General features: G+C 42.2%; 1 long non-coding RNA gene across 3 annotated transcripts in view; it reads left to right on the top strand.

The window, feature by feature from the left end:
- The window catches only part of LOC142830142 (uncharacterized), a 159,400-nt gene extending 142,982 nt beyond the window's left edge, over positions 1 to 16,418 (top strand). For all 3 annotated transcript variants that reach the window (XR_012905116.1, XR_012905114.1, XR_012905115.1), the window contains one exon: positions 12,736 to 16,418. This is a non-coding gene — a long non-coding RNA (uncharacterized LOC142830142). The remainder of the gene's footprint in view (positions 1 to 12,735) is intronic.
- The last annotated feature ends 463 nt before the right edge of the window (positions 16,419 to 16,881 follow it).

The following is a 16,881-nucleotide window of genomic DNA, read 5'->3' as shown; positions in this document are numbered from 1 at the left end:
GTAGACATACCCATAGAGAGATAGCATCTTAGGGTGGCAGGGGGCTCCCTGGGAGTGGGGCCAGGAGCACACTGCTCACAGTAATGGTACCTGTATGACTTCGTTGAGCTATATTGTGTACACTGCATTTTCTTTATCCTCTTTATGGAAAGTGAACAAAAACAAGCTGAACGAGTTTTCTTTCACTTTACATAAAGAGGATAAAAAAAATGCAGTGTACATAATATAGCTCAATGGACACATACAGGTATCCAACATCGTCATAGGTGGATTAGGCAAACAAGACTTCTATAAGGATGATATTACGCATAAATGATATTTGAGCAAAGCTGTGTGAGATAATATCTTTTACTAAACCAACTTCATGTAACTGTTAAGATTTTGTGCTGTTACATGATTACTGAATTAATCAATATCTAACATACCTAAGTAGTCTAAAAAATCAGATCCTAGATTATTCAAATTGGGCACCCTGAATTACTGGGCACTTCTGACCTTAATCTCTATGCTTCATCTGAAACTGGGGGATGATATTAACCTCTCATCTCCCAGGGGAATTGTGAAAATTAATTGAGTAACATTTGTGAAGCATCCTATGAGGCACAGAAAGTACAGTGATCACAGATGAGCACTATATAAAAACCCATGAAGAAATTACCAATACCGTCTTCAGAGCAGGGTTTGAATAGTACAGTAAAGCAGGCCCAAAGCCACAACTTGAACAAGAAGAAAAAACAAACAAACATTGACTAGCACCTCATTAAATGCGTTCAGTCTAATGTTTGCACTCAATGAGACAGGAGTCTTAGGGTATGTCTACACTACAAAGTTAATTCGAACTAACGGATGTTAGTTCGAATTAACTTTGATAGGCGCTACACTAGCGCTCCGCTAGTTCGAACTTAATTCGAACTAGTGGAGTGCTTAGTTCAAACTAGGTAAACCTCATTGTACGAGGACTAAGCCTAGTTCGAACTTACTAGTTCGAATTAAGGGGTGTGCAGCCCCTTAGTTTGAACTAGTGGGAGGCTAGCCCTCCCCAGGTTTCCCTGGTGGCCACTCTGGCCAACACCAGGGAAACTCTATTGCCCTCCTCCCGGCCCCAGACCCCTTAAAGGGGCACGGGCTGGCTACGGTGCCTGTGCCAGGTGCAAGCCTGCCAGCACCCAGCTAGCAGACCCTGCACCTAGCACGGCTCGAGCCAGCCACCCGATGCCTCCCAGCCCTCTCCCTCTTCCCGGGACCAGGCTGGCAGCTCCCGGGAGCTTGCCCAGGACCGCAATAGGCGGGCACCCGCCTGGTCTAGTGCGGACATCGTGGACCTTGTCCACGATCTCCACACTAGGCACAGGAAAGTGGCCGTCTAAGGCAGGAGAGCTGCCAGCCTGGCCACTCAGGAGCAAGTGTGCATGAAAATCAAGGTGGTCCACTGAGACCCCCGACCCTGAGCCCTGAGCTTACAATGGCCGTCCTGGGTCAGACCAAAGGTCCATCTAGCCCAGTAGCCTGTCTGCCGACAGTGGCCAACCCTAGGGACCCTGGAGGGGATGGACCGAAGACAGTGACCAAGCCATTTGTCTCGTGCCATCCCTCTCCAGCCTTCCACAAACTTTGGGCAGGGACACCACTCCTTCCCCCTGGCTAATACCACTCCATGGACCCAACCTCCATGACTTGATCTCACTTCTCTTTAAACTCTGTTCTAGTTCCAGCCTTCACAGCCTCCTGCAGCAAGGAGTTCCACAGTTTGACTCTTTGCTTTGTGAAGAACAACTTTCTGTTACTAGTTTGAAGCCTGCTACCCATTCCTTTCCTTTGGTGTCCTCTAGTCCTTATATTATGGGAGCTAATGAAGAACTTTTCTTGATGCACCCTCTCCACCCCACTCATGCTTTTATAGAACTCTATCCTATCCCCCCTCAGTCTCCTCTTTTCTAAACTGAAAAGTCCCAGTCTCTTTAGCCTCTCTTCATATGGGACCTGTTCCAAACCTCTGATCATTTTAGTTGCCCTTCCCTCTCCCACCCTCTCTCTTCCCCTCTCCCACCTCCTTTTCCCAGTCTCCCCGAGTTTTGTTCAATAAAGAGAGATTCTATTTTTGACCACACGTTTTCTTTATTTTGTACATCACGAAGAGGGGCTAGGGAAGGGTAAGTGGAAGGAGGTGAGGGAGTAATGGGGTACGAGCCCCCAATGGGGAGGACTGGGCTGGCTCTGCGGGCTTCTGGGGGTGGAAGCTGTCCTGCAGCCCCCCAATTGCCCCCTCTCCCCAGATGGCAGCCTGCAGCAAGTGTAGCCGGTCTGATGGCCGAGTGCTGTGATGTGCCCAGTGTGGGCACTCAGGGCACTCCAGGCCAGGACTGCTTTGCAAGTGGGGCACCCCTGAGAACTGTCTGTCCGGGATGGGGGTCGGGTCCCTTTAAGCACAGCCCTTGGCTAGCCTGAGGCAGCAGCTCCACGCTCTAAGTCCTCATCTGATGCCCTGCCAGCACTGTTTCCGGCCATCCTTAACCCTGGTTCAAGGTCCACTTAATGTGGACATGCTAGTTCGAATTAGCAAAACGCTAATTCGAACTAGTTTTTTCTTCTGAATCCGTTAGCTCGAATTAGCTTAGTTCGAATTAACTAATTCGAACTAAGTTAGTTCGAATTAGCGCTGTAGTGTAGACATACCCATAGTGTGTTATCATGTAATGAAAGACTAGCCTAGATTCACAAAGGTACATAGGTGCCTAGAAAGTCTGAGGAACTAGATGAAATGCACAAAGCCTGAGTAAGGTGCTTAGACTCCCTATCATATAAATAAGGAGAGAGTTGCCCATGAATGTGAGCTACAAAAGGCATCTATGCAATAGGGGAGGCTGATGACAGGGGTATGCTAAGCTTTGCCTCTCACAGACATAGGCACCAAAGTCCAGGTGGCAGAGAGGTGCTTATCTTTGCTAGCAAAACAGGAATTACAAGTCAAAGGTATTTTTGCCTGGGTGGAGGCAGATGACCTCCCTCAGATATTTTAGACTTTCTATATCTGGATATGTCTTTACATTTGGAAAAATGTTTTTCTAGAAAATGTTTTTTCTGGAAAAACTTCACTTATGTCCACACTGCAATTGTGTTGAGACAAAAAGTCACCACTAGCTTCCCCAGCCACCACTGCCAGCTTCTGGGGGTGCTAGCTCCATCTCTTGGGGTGGTTGCACCCAGGGTGGGTGGGCTTGAGTATTCAACCTCTGGCTTGGAAGCACATACCTGCTCCACTGTGCCACTGGAGGAGCCCCCCAACCTTCCTATGTTCAAAGCCCCCCTTGTCCTTCCTATGTTCCAAGAGTGCCAGTGACAAAAAGTCGAAAGAACGGAGGGGACTTTCCATCAGCAGTAAACCCTCTTTCTGTGAGGAAGAATGCCTTTTCCGAAAGAGCTCTTTTGGAAAAAGGCGTGTGTGGACATGGAAGAGAGTGTTTTTTTCCAAAGAAGAGGCCTCCAGGAAAAAGCATAGTTGCTCTGGTGGCCCCTCCCTCCACAGTAATCACAACTGAAATGCGAGATAGCACCCAATAAATGTGGACACTATCTTTCAAAAAAGCAGATCGCTTTTTCATTGCGCTTTTGCTGTGTAGACGCTCTCTTTCGAAAGAAGCTTGCAGTCTAGACATAGTCTCTGCCTGCTAAGAAATGGATTTGAACTTCTGCCACTTCACAAGTGAGTGCTCACTAACAGGCAATGGGATACTTTGATGTGGGGCTCTCTAAGGCTACGTCTAGACTGAAAGCTTCTTTCAGAAGAAGCTTTTCAGGAAGAGATCTTCTGGAAAAACTTTTTTAGAAGAGAGCATCTACACAGCAAAAGCTCAACAAAAAATATACCCTTAGGGTATGTTTACACAGCAGGGCAATTTCAGGATACTTATATCTTATTTTGAGTTTAGAGTGCTCTGAAGACACACCCTAAGTCTATTTTGTTGGAGATATTCTCCTTTGGATTAAATAATTAAAGAGTCATGGGGCCAGAGAGAGACAGCAAGAATGACAATGCTCTAATTACTGCACTATGGAGTCATTCATGCTCTCTTTCTATACCCCCAATGATTCTTGAACAGCTTCAGTAGGATAGATTGATGGAGTTCCACATCAAAATATTCCATGGGTTAGAGCCCTCACCTGATAAGTGGTAGATCCATATTTAGATTTCTCCTTATCATGTGAAGGGAGGTCTTGAATTAGGGGTCTCCCAGGCAAATACCCTAACACTGGGCTAGAAGTTATAAGTGAGAACCCTATCTCCCGCACCCTGGCCCCTGGCCACTTTATATATATTTCCCCATAGTGGCTTTATCCAATAGGTAGCCTCTGAGTATGCCTATCAGATGGATCCTTGCACAAAAGTTAGGCAAATGAATGCCTATCTTTCCCTAGTTTGTATATCTCTTGGGGCTTACCTGAGGATTAGGTGGTCGGACACCCAGAGGGAAGTAGCACTGTGCATATACAGAGGCAGAAACACAGGCACTTAGGAAACATTTTACTGAAAACCCTTTGGTGCCAAATGAGTTTAGATGACTAAAGAGTGTGGTGGGAATTAGGTGCTTTGTGGGTGTCTGTCTCATAATATGTACATATGTATGGTGAAGTGGGAAATTAAATTTGAACAGGCAACCTTAATTCTGGCATTTCTTAAATCTTGAATGTTTGACTTTGCAACCTTTATAATATTTTTAATATATTTTACATTCAGGGATGACAGATAGCATTTACATAATAGTACTGATTTCTCTTGAGAAGCATTAGTATTTGTGCTTTTCATAAGGATACTATAACAGATGCTTTTAAACATTAGAAAAGCATAAAGTTAAGAGCACTTTGAATTTGGATAAAAAAAAGATTTCTTGCAAAAATGGAAATCTACAATTCTTATGGGCTTGTCAAACTGGCATAATTATTTTAATGGAATACAATAGGAAGTTGGAACATATTCCTCTCTGACTGTGATATTAACTTAATTGTGTTTCAAGACATAAGGTTTGCTATCCTGAAGTTTTGGTTATTGCTTAGTAACAGAAAAGAATTCTTAGTTGAATATTTCTGTTACCTTTTATAGCTACTATTTCATGTCATGAATCAATACATACAGAGACAAATATTATTGTTCTTATTTTGTATATAAAAAATTGAGTCTTCCCTAGGTTTTATGTTACTTGTGCCAGGAAAATATGTCAAAATTATCATTAGCTGGATAGGAGGTATATGCTACCCCCTAGAATTGTGTATTTGTGCTTGGCAAATTTGCAAGTGGGTAGTTTGAACATATTAAAAAAAGAAAAGTGCATTTTAATGAGGCCTAACTTCATTTTTCCCATAAACAATTGTTGAATTCAAAACACAATTAAAAATAGACTTGATATAGCCACCATTTAGGACTCAAAAATCTCCCTTTGGTTTTGGGAAACAAATAGCTTTCATTTTGAATAGGTACAATAATTGTAGTACATTTAAAAATGTTGGCCCTTGGTGTATATAGTAAAGATTTTAGTATATGAGTGCTGATCAAAAGCCTTCTGAATCATTAAGAATCCTGCTGATCTCTACCATATTAGATTATCATTTCTACAACTAATTAATCTGAACAGTAAAATGGGGAAGATAAGGTAGACGTTACAGAGACAGACACATTCATGTAAGTCTCTTGTATTTCTATGAGACTAATGGATCTGAAATCGACCTGGAAATTTTTTGAAAAATATATGGAATGTTTTCAGATCTAATCGGTAATTATTTAAAAAACTATTCCTTATTGTTTTTTTTTTACTTCTGTATTCTTAAGTTGAAATGACAGCCAAATTTATGCAGGTATAACACTGCATTTTAATTCCACAAAAGCATTGTGCGGTGCAAATAAGTTAAATGTGTGCACAAATCTGTCTTAGTTGTTGGTAAGCTCTTGGCCACACTGTGGATAGCCTAGTGTGGATATGCAAGTGGGCTGAAGTGGGCAGAAGGTGTGTTCCCTCTTCTGTGTGAAGGACAGGTATAATTTAGTGATAGAAATGTAGCCGTGTTAGTCTGGGGTAGTTGAAGCAAAATGCAGGACAATGTAGCACTTTAAAGACTAACAAGATGGTTTATTAGATGATGAGCTTTCGTGGGCCAGACCCACTTCCTCAGATCAAATAGTGGAAGAAAGTAGTCACAACCATATATACCAAAGGATACAATTTAAAAAAATGAACAAATATGAAAAGGACAAATCACATTGCAGAACAGAAGGGGGATGCGGGGGGGTGGGAAGGGGGAGGAAGGAAGGTAAGTGTCTGTGAATTGCTGATATTAAAGGTAGGGAGAGTGGGATGTTTGTGAGTTAATGGTATTACAGGTGATAATTGGGGAAACTGTCTTGGTAATGGGTGAGAAAGTTCAAAGACTTGTTAAGTCCTCGTTGGTAAGTGTCGAATTTTAACATGAATGACAGTTCAGAGGATTCCCTTTCAAGTGCAGATGTAAAAGGTCTTTGTAGCAGAATGCAGGTGGCTAAGTCATTTAGAGAGTGTCCTTTCTGGTTAAAGTGGCAAGAAACTGTTTTCTCTTTGTGATCTTGTCTGATATCTGTTTTGTGGGCATTAATCCTTTGGCGAAGTGTCTGAGATGTTTGTCCAATGTACATAGCAGACGGACACTTTCGGCACATGATAGCGTAGATTATATTTCTGGATGCGCAGGAATATGTGTTCTTGATCTTATAACTCACTTGGTTAGGTCCAATAATGGTATCAGCAGAATGAATATGTGGACAAAGCTGGCAACGGGGTTTGTTGCAAGGGAAGGTACCAGGGTTGGTATTAGTGTGGTATGTCCTGTGGTGGTTGGTAAGAATCATCTTGAGGTTAGGTGGTTGTCTATAGGAGACTATGGGTCTGTCTCCCAGAGCCTCTTTGAGTATGGTATCCTGTTCCAATATAGGCTGTAGTTTATTGATAATGTGTTGGACAGGTTTAAGTTGGGGGTTGTAGGTGATGACAAGTGGTGTTCTATTGTTGGTTTTCTTGGGTCTGTCTTGAAGTAGATGGTTTCTAGGTATTCGTCTGGCTCTTTCAATTTGCTTTTTTGTTTCTCTGGGTGGGTAGTTGAGATTTATAAATGCTTGGTAGAGATCCTGAAGCTTCTGGTCTCTGTCAGTGGGGTTAGAGCAGATGCGGTTGTATCGAAGGGCTTGGCTATAGACGATGGATCGTGTGGTGTGTTCTGGATGGGAGCTGGATGCATGTAGGTAACTGTATGAGTCAGTGGGTTTTCTGTAGAGAGTGGTGTCTAATTTTCCATTGTTGATTTGTACGGTGGTGTCCAGGAAGTGGATCTCTCGTGTAGAATGGTCCAGGCTGAGGTTGATGGTGGGGTGTAGGTTGTTGAAATCTCTGTGGAATATCTCCAGTGTTTCTTGGCCATGTGTCCAGATCATGAAGATGTCATCGATGTACCGTAGGTAGAGGAGAGGTGAAAGGGGACGGGAGTTGAGGAAACGTTGTTCTAGGTCAGCCATAAAGATGTTAGCATACTGTGGGGCCATGCGTGTACCCATGGCTGTGCCGCTGATCTGGAGGTATAAGTTGTTCTCAAACCGGAAATAATTGTGGGTGAGAACAAAGTTACATAGGTCTGCTATCAGGTTGGCAGTAGTGTCCTCTGGGATAGTGTTTCTAATTGCTTGTAATCCGTCTTCATGTCATTCATGTTAAAATTCGACACTTACCAACGAGGACTTAACAAGTCTTTGAACTTTCTCACCCATTACCAAGACAGTTTCCCCAATTATCACCTGTAATACCATTAACTCACAAACATCCCACTCTCCCTACCTTTAATATCAGCAATTCACAGACACTTACCTTCCTTCCTCCCCCTTCCCACCCCCCCGCATCCCCCTTCTGTTCTGCAATGTGATTTGTCCTTTTCATATTTGTTCATTTTTTTAAATTGTATCCTTTGGTATATATGGTTGTGACTACTTTCTTCCACTATTTGATCTGAGGAAGTGGGTCTGGCCCACGAAAGCTCATCATCTAATAAACCATCTTGTTAGTCTTTAAAGTGCTACATTGTCCTGCATTTTGCTTCAACTACCCCAGACTAACACGGCTACATTTCTATCACTATTCTACATGCAAGGCACTACATTTAGCCGTTTGGAATGGAAATCCATCAACCATATGAAGAAACTCGCACAGATACAGACAGACATCATCTTTCTATCCAAGTGCAAGAAAATGGACATCGTACCCAAAGGACTGAAAGTGAACAATCCACTAAGATCAACATACTTCACTGACTACAGTGAAAGACTCTGCCTCACACTATCCAAGAAATTAAGAAACCACCTGATAAGTATTTTATACAAGAAACAGAAAACCATCAAGAATGACATTTCTAACTTAGATCGTCTCATCTCAAGACAAACATCCACACCGACTGACACCTTGCAAGACTTTTGTTCCACCAGACAAGAAATCTACTATACACACTTCTGTTCCCTGCAACAGAGAAAAGACAATAAATTTTCTAACCTGCTCCATACCACTGGCTACAACAGCAACTGCCTCAACCCACCGGATAATATTGTTAACCTCTCCAGCTACAAACTCAATCCAGCAGAAGAGTCTGTCTTGTCCCGGGGTCTCTCTTTCTGCCCCACGTCCCCCACAAACTGGATACAATTTTGTGGTGACCTTGAGGCTTTTTTTCGCCGCCTCCGTCTCCGAGAATATTTCCAAACCACCACTGAACATCAATCTGACCTACCAGATCCCCCCTACCAACACCAAAGGAAAAATAATTCTATATGGACTCCCCCTGACGGTCGGAATTACAATCTGGATTTCTATATACACAGCTTCCGCAACAACGCACAGACTGACATTATTCGCAAACGACAACAAGCGACACACAATCTTAGCCGCGCTGAACACCATGCCATCCAGAGTCTCAAAAACAACCTGGACATTGTAATCAAACCAGCTGACAAAGGGGGTGCTGTGGTCATTATGAATAAGGCCGACTATAACCAGGAGGCAACCAGACAACTCTCGAACACCACATTTTACAAACCTCTCCCCTCTGATCCCACCTTGGACTACCAAAAGAAACTACACTGTCTCCTTAAAAGCCTCCCCACAGCTACTCGGGAACAAATCCTCACAGAATCACCTTCTGACCCCCGACCAGGATTGTTCTATCTACTTCCCAAGATCCATAAACCTGGGCACCCCGGACGTCCCATCATCTCTGGTATTGGCACGCTCACTACTGGTCTATCCAGCTATGTAGACACTCTTCTCAAACCCTTCGTAACCAATACCCCCAGCTATCTCCGAGACACTACTGACTTCCTAAGGAAACTACAAAACATCGATAACCTCCCCAATAATACCATCCTTGCCACCATGGATGTAGAAGCTCTATATACCAACATCCCACATGAAGACGGATTACAAGCAATTAGAAACACTATCCCAGAGGACACTACTGCCAACCTGATAGCAGACCTATGTAACTTTGTTCTCACCCACAATTATTTCCGGTTTGAGAACAACTTATACCTCCAGATCAGCGGCACAGCCATGGGTACACGCATGGCCCCACAGTATGCTAACATCTTTATGGCTGACCTAGAACAACGTTTCCTCAACTCCCGTCCCCTTTCACCTCTCCTCTACCTACGGTACATCGATGACATCTTCATGATCTGGACACATGGCCAAGAAACACTGGAGATATTCCACAGAGATTTCAACAACCTACACCCCACCATCAACCTCAGCCTGGACCATTCTACACGAGAGATCCACTTCCTGGACACCACCGTACAAATCAACAATGGAAAATTAGACACCACTCTCTACAGAAAACCCACTGACTCATACAGTTACCTACATGCATCCAGCTCCCATCCAGAACACACCACACGATCCATCGTCTATAGCCAAGCCCTTCGATACAACCGCATCTGCTCTAACCCCACTGACAGAGACCAGAAGCTTCAGGATCTCTACCAAGCATTTATAAATCTCAACTACCCACCCAGAGAAACAAAAAAGCAAATTGAAAGAGCCAGACGAATACCTAGAAACCATCTACTTCAAGACAGACCCAAGAAAACCAACAATAGAACACCACTTGTCATCACCTACAACCCCCAACTTAAACCTGTCCAACACATTATCAATAAACTACAGCCTATATTGGAACAGGATACCATACTCAAAGAGGCTCTGGGAGACAGACCCATAGTCTCCTATAGACAACCACCTAACCTCAAGATGATTCTTACCAACCACCACAGGACATACCACACTAATACCAACCCTGGTACCTTCCCTTGCAACAAACCCCGTTGCCAGCTTTGTCCACATATTCATTCTGCTGATACCATTATTGGACCTAACCAAGTGAGTTATAAGATCAAGAACACATATTCCTGCGCATCCAGAAATATAATCTACGCTATCATGTGCCGAAAGTGTCCGTCTGCTATGTACATTGGACAAACATCTCAGACACTTCGCCAAAGGATTAATGCCCACAAAACAGATATCAGACAAGATCACAAAGAGAAAACAGTTTCTTGCCACTTTAACCAGAAAGGACACTCTCTAAATGACTTAGCCACCTGCATTCTGCTACAAAGACCTTTTACATCTGCACTTGAAAGGGAATCCTCTGAACTGTCATTCATGTTAAAATTCGACACTTACCAACGAGGACTTAACAAGTCTTTGAACTTTCTCACCCATTACCAAGACAGTTTCCCCAATTATCACCTGTAATACCATTAACTCACAAACATCCCACTCTCCCTACCTTTAATATCAGCAATTCACAGACACTTACCTTCCTTCCTCCCCCTTCCCACCCCCCCGCATCCCCCTTCTGTTCTGCAATGTGATTTGTCCTTTTCATATTTGTTCATTTTTTTAAATTGTATCCTTTGGTATATATGGTTGTGACTACTTTCTTCCACTATTTGATCTGAGGAAGTGGGTCTGGCCCACGAAAGCTCATCATCTAATAAACCATCTTGTTAGTCTTTAAAGTGCTACATTGTCCTGCATTTTGCTTCAGGTATAATTTAGTTACTTCTGGCACTCTTCTGAGTGCAGGGAACTAGATTCCCATGAGACACAAGCTATCCCAAAAAAGGAGGCAGGGTATGGAGGAGAATTATAGTAGCAGGCAGCAGATGCATTCCACCTGCATGCTGAGATGCTCCAGGAAGCACAGAGCTGAAGTGCCTCCCAGTGTTACCACCACCAATGGTAGAACTCCTCACCGCAATATCTGCTATTGCAGGGCTGTGCCAGAAATACAATTAGATCCTTTGTAACCGTATGGTGCATTTGTCTATCTGGTCTCTGACACACTACCATTTTCTATTGTTAGATATCACTTTCAGACCCATGCAGGTACGTTAATCATATTACTTTCTTAAAGCGCCAGCATGCAGGCACTCAGGTATGAGGGGGAGATGGAAGACAGAGGTTGTAGGGACAGTTAGTTTCATGGCATACACACAGTGCAATTAGATAAAAAACATAAAGCCCTTTTGTGGGAAAGTTCAGTGAGACACAACTTTATTTTTTAAAAATCTGGACTTTTATTGCAGATGCGTAGCGAGGGTGTGATATGCCCAGGGGCAGAGGCAAAATTTGAGCCCCCCGCCACCACCGCCATGTGGCGAGGCCCCGAACCTGGTGCCCGGCTGAGCCCAACTCTGAGGGGGAGCTTGTACTGCATCTTTCCCCAACTCCTCCCGTTTGGGGTTGGGTCCCCACATTCACTAACCCACCGGCAGAGATGGAGGAGGGCCAGGCTGGGGGCAGAGAGGCAGGAAAGAGGCTCCAGCCACTGGCGGCAAGCAGAGGAGGAGCAGGTGAGCCGAGGAATGACAAGGGGAGCAAAGGGGGACTAAATTGGTGCCCCCATAGCGTAGCACCTCGGGGCAATTGCCCCCTCCCAGTCTCCCTCACTACGCCACTGCTTAATACATAAGAACCAAAACCAAAGAGAGAGAGAGTGAGAAAGAGAGAGAGAAGCAGGCTGATCTGTAAGGCAGAGAGACACAACTTATCCCATCTTGCTTTAGTCTGACTCTTTGAATTCTGACTGACTGCTTCTGCTAGACTCTAGTCACATACTTCTCCTACAGAAACACTTACCCAGTAAGCAGGACCAAGATCACCACTGAGAATGTAAAGTGCTATTTTATCATTTTAATACAGCTAGTACATCTAGTATCACTTCAGCGTGGATGGAATTCAGACCATTAAAAAATAAAGTCCACCAATTCTCAGAGAGTATCAAAGGAGTTTTCAGAAGGTAACATAACATGGTTTCCATAACCATAAGGAATTTTCAGATTCAGTTTGGATAAACATCCAAAGTCAATTAATTTTTATAAATGTATTTCTATCTCCTAAATCTGGGACTAGAGAAGTCTAGAAGGCACACTTTCCTATGAAGATTTTAGTACTTCCAGGTTGTGAAATGCTGAGACTAGCCTTTAATTGCAGTACAGTAGAACTTCAGAGTTACAGATAGCTTAGGAATGGAATTTGTTCATAATTCTGAAATGTTTGTAACTCTGAACAAATTCATATTGTGGTTCTTTCAAAAGTTTTTCAACTGAACAGTGGTTTACTACAGTTTTGAAATGTTACTATGTACAATTAAATTGCTGCTCTTTTTTTTGGACAGGTTGAACTGCTCTAATCTATCACTCTCTGGACTTGACTGGTTCCGAACAAGAGAATTTTCCAGATCATGGGATGTCAATGCTGTCTAGCAACATTATCAACACTTCCACTGCTTACTGGGCTATTAGAGGACATTTAGGGGTAAATTAGAGCTAAATAACAGCACAGAACACTGAGAGCAAGGACTGGGCGGCTGTAAACAAACTATGTGCGACTGCAGGAAACTTGGCCACACCCATGAAAAGTGGACATCCAGCTAACTAAAATCATGCCAGACTATGGGGCTGTGTCTACATTGGCACCCTTTTCCGGAAAAGGGATGCTAATGAGACAAGTCGGAATTGCAAATGCTGCAGGAGATTTAAATATCCACCGCGGCATTTGTATGAACATGGCTGCCGCTTTTTTCGGCTCGGGGCTTTGCCGGAGAAAAGCGCCAGTCTAGACGGGATCTTTCAGAAAATAAAGCCTTTTCCGGAAGATCCCTTATTCCTTATTCCTGATTCCTTATTCCATCTAGACTGGCGCTTTTCTTTGGCACACTACCTGATTTCTCTTTTCCATGAGCAGTGAGGGTTCTGTAAGAACTTAGAAGAGGAGTGATAATGAACGGAGCATTATTTAAATAAATATCATAGAAATAGTTTAGAAAAATATGTTATGCTCTTCTTAGGTGAATTTGCTTTGCTTTTCAACTCTTGGTACTTCACTAAGTGAAAACAGTGATTTTACATCATTTTTACTTTTAAACTTGCAAAATATTTTGTGTCAGTAGATGCAAAATATTTCCATAATTTAAAATGATACATTAACCCATATCTCTGATGTATAGAGCTAATGAAATTCTTCAATGCAAATCAATTATCCAACATAAATCATCTCTTTTCTTCAGTTTGCAAATGATTAGCAAGTTGATCTCAATAAATACAACCGTAAATAATTATTTGCCAAATAGTTTGTGTGGGAATTTCAACCTATGCGATGTTTGTGAACTACTCAATTTGTTCATATTGTAGACATTTTCCTGTGGTTATTCATGATGTGGAATTTGTCATCTCACCCATGTGGTATTGTTTTGGTTCCTGACTGGATATCTAAAGCTGTTTAACTGAAAGAATGCAAATGACAAGTAATGAATAATGGATACTACACTTCTCAAATGAATGATTGGATAAAGCACTTGTCGCGAGAATCACAGGTCCGATGATGAATACCCAAGGGGGGAAGGACAGAACCAGGTGGACAGTTTTAGCAAATAAAAATTATTTATTTATGACAGTGGTGAATTTATAGTATTTATTTTAAGATTTTTAATAGACCGTGTTAATAATGAATTTACAGTATTTATTATATTTATTCTATGGTTTCTAGTAAAACGTGTCAGAGATATAGGGATGGGAATGGCAAGGGGAATAGTCTCTAATCTTAAAATATCCAGCTACAGTAATAAAATAATAGTGATAACTACAAACTCTTATGTACTACTCACAAACAACTACAACACTAAGCTTATACAACAGGAAAAAATCAAATCATACATACCAACTTATACAGCACATGGAACATTTCACAGATATCGGTTCGGTTGCGAAGGCCTTGGTTACGCCCGAGAGTCGGGGGAGGTGTGGTCCATTGATCAGGCCGGCAGCGCTTTGAAGCATACGGGAAGGCACACACATGGTGGTACGTGTGTTGCGAAGACCTCCTAGAGCGAACTGTGCCATGGGTATTTATCCCCAAATCTGCACATCGCTTTCCTGCGCTTGCATATTACCATATATGGCCCAATGGTCACCAAGTAGGGTGTGTCCCAGGGGTTGGGCCAAAACCGTGCAGGTTTCATGCGACCAGGTAAGCCCCGCAGTTCTCACGCCAAGGTGACGGGTGGGAGAGACAGGCTATTTTCCCCTTTTCACACCTTCCCCTTTTCTAAAGGCAATGGTATGCAGGAAGGGTGCGGCCGGTTTCTCTCAAGGAGTCAAGAGCGGCCTGGCGAAACTTTTTTACTGGGGGGCAGTTTCTTTTCTCTAACAGCACTCTTTCTCCAAAATAACATCAACTTGCACGTATACCGTTTTGTGACCAGTTCTGCTTTGTATTAGGAGACCAAAAGTTTTTGTTGTTTGAGCATGAAAAGTAATATATGAGACATAATATTAAAATTGTGGTCACATACAAAGCCAAGGTTAGCATTATTAACTTCCTCAATCCAACAATCAATGTCTTCTGGTTAGAAAATAAGCACAAATTCAAGTGTGACATTCCTGAGGTGTGGATGACACAGACTGGAGTATGCTACCGTCTTAATGCACACACAATTACAGACATGCCCTGAAAGAAGAATGTACCTCGCTCCTCCACATCCAGTGTTGGCTACATATTCTACATAGCTGGAGTCGAATACCTTAAGCTGAGCTTCTGGGTCTAGTGTAGACCTGGACTTAGATCTTTCAAGTACTTCTTGGTTGTGCTAATGGTAAAAGGATGATGATGTTAAGAGCACTGCTGTGGAAAATATAAGAAAATTTGGAAGGAAATAAAAAGCTATCTACAATATTAAATATTTAAATCCACGATATATTCCAATATTGGCTTTTTAAAAAGAGCTTAATTTTAACACTGCACTAGGTTGCTGGGTCTGAATCCCCAGCTTCTTCTGTAGAGGATGGGGGTGAGGGTGTTTATTCTGCTTCACTGACAGAATAATTTGAGAAATAGCCAGACACTGGAATTATTTAGAAGTAATCCTCTGTTTCCTTTACTTCAAGGTTATCTTAATCCAGATTGCTTCATGATCTCTCATGAGACATAATTCTAAGTGAAGTCTTAGATTTTCCATTTAATCTTGCTTTGATTTTAAATTTGCCAAGAGAACCTTCTGGCACTCATTCAGATATGATTAGGTTTTTTTTTCTTGGAGCAAAGAGTAAATTCCTTTCAAGAAAAACGTGGGACTGTCTTTCTTGGGCCCTCATATGATATAGTTAGATTTTTCTGTATTCTTTTGGCATTAAATTAGTACTGGCAGGTTCTCCTCACTCTGCATGCTTAGGGACTGTCAATATGCAAAAGATGATCAGAACTATACTGGAAACATGGCATTGAAATCCCTCCCCCGTATCTTTACCTAATTTTATGTCATGTATCATAAACGCATTAGGTGGCCCATAAAAGCATTCACTTGTCTTCCTTCTTTGAGATGTTGTTTTTGTTACATGATAACTGTAAGTGTTCAAGGCAGGTGCTTTTAATGGTTTGTGCAAATATATGAAAATATATGCAAATGTACAATCTGCTACTGCTTTGTTAGGGGATGGTAGAAGTTATGACTTCTTGAAATTCGCATTTTTATTTGCATCCATCCCCTGATGTTTGAAAACACCTGCTCAGAATTTGTCAAGTTATATATTTATCAGTCCTGTAAATAGGCCAATGTGATGCTTTAAACAACAAGCTAGCTGTTACTAGGTGGAAGAACAATGGTAACCTCTGTACTATGTAATAGTTATTTTTACAGCTTAACTAGAACAAATGGGCTGATTCTTTTGTATGGAAATTCTGGCTCTATCAATATTGGCAGAACACTGGCTTTATTTGTGTAAGGCTTAAAGATAAACACAATGTACCTATTGTTCTATTTGTGTATTATATCTTTGAACTAAAATAAAGAAAAGTTTTGCTTCAAATTATGTTTGTTCTGTGCTGAAGATAGTCAATGTTTACTTTTAAAAAATAATCTTGCTATCTTTGCCCATTAGCCCTTTTCCTTTTCACTAAGGCTACGTCTAGACTGCAAGCCTCTTTCGAAAGAGGCTTTTTCGAAAGATACTTTTGACAAAGCTTCTTTCGAAAAAGAGCATCTAGACTGCAACCTCTTCTTTCAAAAAAGTGAGCCGCTTTTTCGAAAGAGAGCACCCAAGCAATCTGGATGCTCTCTTTCGAAAAAGCCCTGTTTGCATTCAAGAACGCCTTTTTTCAAAAGTGCACTTTCGAAAAAAGGCGTTCTTCCTCGTGAAATGAGGAGTTCCGCCGTCAAAAGAAAAGCCGCGTTCTTTCGATTTAATTTTGAAAGAACACGGCTGGAGTCTAGGCGCAGGTGAAGTTTTTTCGAAAGGCTACTTTTTTTTTAAAAAAAACCTGCAGTCTA

The sequence above is a fragment of the Pelodiscus sinensis genome, chromosome 1 (genome assembly GCF_049634645.1).
Source record: "Pelodiscus sinensis isolate JC-2024 chromosome 1, ASM4963464v1, whole genome shotgun sequence".
Taxonomy (NCBI): Eukaryota; Metazoa; Chordata; order Testudines; family Trionychidae; genus Pelodiscus; species Pelodiscus sinensis.
Note: the sequence above shows the minus strand (reverse complement) of the source record. Positions and strands in the feature narration are given on the sequence as shown.